Source organism: Telopea speciosissima, unplaced genomic scaffold (assembly GCF_018873765.1).
Source record: "Telopea speciosissima isolate NSW1024214 ecotype Mountain lineage unplaced genomic scaffold, Tspe_v1 Tspe_v1.0132, whole genome shotgun sequence".
NCBI classification, from domain to species: Eukaryota; Viridiplantae; Streptophyta; class Magnoliopsida; order Proteales; family Proteaceae; genus Telopea; species Telopea speciosissima.
The window spans coordinates 25,481-31,850 of NW_025317468.1; positions in this window are offsets into that span (position 1 = coordinate 25,481).

Here is a 6,370-nt window from a genome sequence, read left to right on the forward strand (position 1 = left end):
GAGCTGCCCAGACAACCCAATAAATAGTAACCCAGCAGAGTTCTAGCTACAGGTCATGGGTTTGGCTGCATGCAAGGGCATATTTACATGTATAATCATGGTACTAGGCTGTCCCTACCAAGATCCAGGCAAGGGCTAGCATGTATGCACATATCCAAGCCTAAACTGCCAGATCTGGGTGCAATAAGGCAGTGCAGCCTGGCACAAGGACTGATTTCAGTCTCCAGTATAAAACAGAAGCAAAAACACCTAAATAATCCTCAGATCTTCCATGCAACATGTTTGCATGTTGGATCTGAGGTGGTTTATGGCAGCCCCCCAGCTATTCTGGGCTACCAATGGCCAAAAATGCCACCTAAGCACTGAGATCCATGAAGATAAATAGAGAATAGCAGCAACGCAGTATGTACAGGTATAGCTTTATACCTGAACTGAGTTGAGAATGCCTGCCAGAGCTGATTTGATGCACAGGTAAGCCCTTCCCTTCTTCTTCTTCCTTCCTTCTTCTCTCTTTCCTTCTCTTTTGTTCTTTTCTCTCTTCTCTTCTCTCCTACGGTTTCAGCAGGGAGCTAGAGCTCTAAAATGAGCTAAGGGTGTCAAATCCTGCTCCTGACTGATTGGGATTTTGATTGAAGGATAGGAACACCTAACATGGCATCCAAGCACACTGTGGAGTATCACTCCAGTGATTGAACTTGATGAAGAAACCCTAAGGATGACCTCTTACATACCGGTCAGAAGATGGATCACTGACCCCTGCAATTGCACAGGTCACAACATAATGTACTGCCTGGACTCTAGGTATTCTCTCTCCTCTCCATAAATGTGGGTCCCACACCTAAAAATAAGTGCAAAAGACCCTAAATGACATGTGGGTGCAAGGCCCTGACCCTGGGTCAAACCCCTGTGCAAGCCCACAGAGAATCAACCTTGCTGAAATCTTTGGGCGATGCAGACATCACCCAGAGACATCGCTCAGAGTGGAAAAACTGATTTTTTTTAATGATTTGATCTATAGGGACCACCCATATTGGATATGGGCACCCTCCATAGGTTGAGGGGAGTCTGAGGAACCACCTCATACCCTTGGATCACTGTGGACCCCACCTGAGTACCCAAAATAACTGAGAATGCAGTCAAAAATGCATTTTCAAAAGGGGCCTTAACAGCCAAACAGACCCTAGTTATGGGCTGGGCTATAAATAGGGGTGCCTTAGCTCATTTTAGAGCTTTAGCTACTGTTGAAACCGTGGAGGGAAGGAGAAGAAAGAAAAGAGAGAAAAGAGAAGGAGAAGAAGAGAAAGGAAGGAGAAGAAGAAGGAAAGGAGAAGGAGGAGGTGCAGCCCTGCCTCCAAGGCCCAGTTCGAGCAGCCCTAGACCAGTGTAGGTATAACATCCCTGCCCCTACCTGCTACTCTCACTGGTTTACTGCTTTTCTCTTTGAATCTCTGGTGTTTTGATGGATTTCTGCCCATTGGTAGCCCATAACAGCTGGGGGCTGCCATGAACCATCTCAGATCCACCATGAAAACTTGATGCATGGAAGATCTAAGCATTTTTTATGCATTTTGTTGGTTGTTCTTCAGCCTGAGATCGAAACCTGGGCTGTGCCAGACTACACTGCCCTGTTACACTGAGATCAGGCAGTCTGGGGCCCAGATTGTGTGCCCTGGCTGCATGAAACCTAAACCTAGGTTGTAGCAGCCTTAGATTGCTGATTTACACTTGAATCCAGCCTTACATGTAGCCAAAACCCTGTTTTGCAACTGGAGATATGTTGGGTTACTATTTACTGGGCTGTTTGGGCAGCTCCTGGCAGCCAAGTAGTGAGCCCAAGTGAAAATCCATAGGGACCAGTGCAAAGTATACCCCTGGGGGTCCATGATGACCTAAGATGCATGAGGAGAAGATCCATGCACTGCCCATGATAAAAAACCTTGGAATCTCAGCCTATTCCCGATTTTTCAATCTCTGGGCGATGCACTGGGCGATGCAGACATCACCCAGAGAATGAAATTTTGCTGGAATGATGATCTGACTTGGAGATCTTTACTTATGGCCAATAAATAAGTGTAGGGAGGTGGTAAATGACCAAAACACCCCTCCCCACATCTGTCTACATGAATGAATACCTTGGGTGCCCAAGTGGGTCCCACAGGGCTTGGAAACCCTATCTGTGATGGTCCTGCAGCACTGTCAAGTTGGGGACTTTACTGTGAGACTTAAATAACCCAAGAACATGTACTACTATGATAAATGACCATTCTATCCCTAGGCCACAATCTCTGGATGATGCACTGGGACATAGACCTAAGGCCCAGTGCAAGGCCCAGAGAATTCCAAGTGATGACCAACTGTGCACCGAGTCAACCCAGTGAGCTTAGATCAACCTTAGGACATTCAAAAATAGTTTGGAATATTAAATGACAAATTTTTTATTTATATCTAGGATTTGATCTTGCGCTCAAGGCCTACTGCCAGACTGCAGCCGGAACTGCAATTGCAACTGAGTTCATAGAACCAGACCCAGGTGAGTGAAATGTTATCGTGTGTGTATGTGTAACAATAATATTTATGCTGGCAATTAAATTCTTTAATTATTAATGCTGTGTTACTTATTAAATTGCAATTACTCAAAATTACACATTGTATGATTGTTGATCAACACTGTTGAATATATCATGATGAATGTGATTGATAGACTAGATGTCGTAGTCGGCTTGGAAATGAGGCCGGTGGTAGCCCGTAGTATGGGATATGATCGACACCGCCCGACTCATACGATGCCATATAGACATGGGGTTAGAGTTTCATTACCCGTGCTACGCACCCTTGCCATTAGGGGTTAAGGTGTTGAATAACTATGAGGACTACCGTAAAACCTCGGGCATTTATGTCGGGAAGCCTCAGCACAGCTGGGATGCCCCAGGGCAAATATGCCGGGAAGCCTTGGGCTACAAGCTTGGGAAGCGCCAATAGGTGAATTATGGCTATATGCCACATAAAGTTTATCCTCGAATTACATATCGGTAAGCAACGAAAGGTGAAATTAAATTGAGTCGGTTACCCCACTAGTTCAATCTAGAGGGCCGATCGGGCTGACCTTGGGAAGGGATGCTAGAGCTGATCGGTTCTCTCCGACAACTCAATGGGTGTATCGCGGGAAGGGGTAACCAAGCCCGCACCAGGGATACATGTATTGGGGACTGTAGTAGCACTCACCTACCTTAGCTATATTGTTAGGTGGCTAATTAAATAATCTGGACGTGCATATCATGTAGGAACATGTGGTTTATGGTTGCATATGCATGCATGATGATATGTTTTACTCACGGGCTCAGTGAGGCTCACACTCTGTTATATATGTTTTTCTTTTAGATGATTGTGTTGATCGATGCCACTGTGGCATGGAGGCTCGTTACAAGGAGGAGAGCCCTCGTGATTACGATGCTATTGGTATGGACTCCGACGGAGGTCGTGCCGATGATGCATGCATTCTCAGTGGTCATTGATGAAGACTAGTGAGGGGCGCACTTGATGCTTTTTATCTTGGGGACTCCTTTTTGCTTTTGATAGGAGTTTATTCCCGTTTCTGCTTCTTGCTTAGATTTTAGTCTTTTCTTTTTGGGGTTGAGTTATCTCGCCCTGTATATATGTGTATTTCCTTTTGGCTTATGTATATGTCAGCTTTTCTTTTCAGTTTGTGGGTGTACTGGGGAATGTATCAAACTCATTTATGTATATATATCATCATCATTCTCGTATCGCTACTCTTTCTTTCTTTTTTTTTATAATTATAGATTATCTGCATCACTCTGATCTTACTTGTGGTAATGTTACGAATGTGGGACCGTGAATGTATTAACTGCTTCTAGATCTATGGGATTTGGCGGATTGCCGTTATGCAATTCGGGTCACCTACCTAATCCTCCTGGGGGTGGTTTGGAGTGTGACAGAGCTTGGTATCAGAGCGTGAGGCTCTTCTTACATTCACGAGATGCAGAATAGGAATAATAAGCTACCAATATTAAAACGTGTAATAAAGTAAAAGCTACAGGGGAGGTAGATGTAATTAAAAGACACAGATGCATTAGATTAACATGAAGATAATTGTGGCCGAGCCACTACATGAAGTTTGATTGAAAATACTACTTTCAAATTTACATAAGCTGACAAAAAAAAATACATACACCACGAACAAAAAAAAAACTACTACATAAACCATGATAAAAAAAAAAGAGAGATAAAAGTCACAACTGCTCAAAGTTAAGTCAGGCTAGATGTGTAGATGCTGGCTAGGATGCGACTCCGATGGAGGCAAATCACTCGATGGAGGCTGAGACTGGCGTGAGTCGACACGGTAGAAGGTATCCCAGAAGTCTAGACACTGCTCTACAAATCCCACTCTACTCTCAAGAGATGAGAAGCCCCGATCCATCCTGGTCGCCATGTCAGTGAGTTGAGTGCTGAGACCCTAAAACTGAGACATCATCTGCGACCACCCAAATGACTCTGGCACATGAGAACTAGTGGCACCTGTCGCCTCATATGGGGGCAAGTCAGTAAAATGCTCACCAATCCCCTCAAAGTCACCCTTCTCATCTCCCTGAATGTCTCCCTCATCACCCTGCATCTCTCTTTGCTCCTCATCTCCCTGCATCTCCATCTGATCCCCCTCCTCTGGATCACTACCCGGGTCCCCTGGTACTTTCATCTTCAAGATCGAGGTCTTGTCGATAGGCCTAGACCTGTCTCTCTCCATATACTCACTGCCCATGGGAACGTCGAAGTGTCTGAAAACCAAAGTAAGGAACTTCCCATATGGAAGGTTCCCATCTGAAGGGTTCTGGGCATGGTATAACATAGCCTGAAGCAATAAGTATGGGAGGTTTATAACTGGACCCCCCCTTGCCCGCTCCTAGTAGGCAATATGTGATGTAGGCCCTCATCATAGAGATACTCCCCCTGTTCCCTCCTTTCAGGTAGATGTTGTACGACACACATCTACTGATGATACGAGCACTGGGCTTATAGGAAGCCTCAGACCTAGGAGTGCTCTCAGAACCAGTCAAAGCTTTGAAGACCTTCCCCCTGGTCTCCAAAGAGAACATATCAGAAATGTCAACCCTGGGCTTGTAGTAACATCTCTTACCCGAATCTGGTAGCCCTAGGATCCCTGCTAAGGTGGCTGTGGTCAGTCTAATGTCCACCCCCTTGACTCTGCTCTCCAATCCAAATTCCCGTGCCCCAGATGGCACTAGGTTGCAGTAAAAATATCGAACCAAGTTGGGATAACATGGTTCAGTAGGTGATAGCATAGAGGCCCAGCCCAAAATGTTGAACCTGGTGTACAAATTGTACTGGTGAAAGTCATCCACCTGTACTACCCTCCCATTAACAATCTTGAGGGACCTAAACTTGCTCCAGTCCCTAGCATGCTCATACCTAGAGAATAGGAACCGATCGAACTCCGGCTCCTCTGATGATGAATCCTCCCTAGGAGAAGTAGGTGGCACAGAAGAAGAAGAGGAATGCTCGCTCTCGGACCGTGGCCTCTTGTGTGCTACGGATTTCCTTGCTGTTCTGTGGCTAGTAGACATTAGGCTGCAAAGAGAGAAGAAAAGAAATAGTTAGGGCATGAGAAATTGAGAAAACCCTAGCCAAAACAAGAAAAATAAAGAAAATGACCTAATGTAAGGAAAAAGGGTAAAGAATCTTACCTAGTGTTGCGTAGAATCGTGGGGGACCTGTGGAAGTGGAAGGAATTGGTGTGGAAAAGGTCACACTAAGCTCCAAGGCTCTGCCCTAGGTGTTTAGGGAACTTCAGAAAAGAAATGGAGTGAACTGGGGCCCTCTCGGACTGTTATATCTGAGCCCCGATTCTCTGGGCAATGGCACTGGGCGATGCAACTAACGCCCAGAGACATCGCCCATAGATTAAATTTTTGCTATTTTTTGCATAACAGCTTATGGAAACTTGGATTTTGCCTAAAAATACTTCAATAAACATAAAAACATGAATTTTTATAAAATATTCATATAAAGGAAATAACATGTATAAAAAAAATTATTTAAATTAATTAATTAAATAAATCCAAATATTACCTAATAACCTATTTAAGGGAGTATAGCCAATGCTTGGAGATTTCTAATGTAAAAATAAGACACATAGAGATTCCAGGAATTTTTTTTCTTCGTACGTAAATAAATAATGATAAATGAATATGCCTATAATACCTGTAAGTGATGTGTACACAAATGTCTATTAATATGTGCCTCGTATTGTGCATGTATGAACCGAGTGGTGTGATGCTATGCAAACTTGAACATAGATATATAAGTATGTTGTAATACGTATCAATGAGGTTTA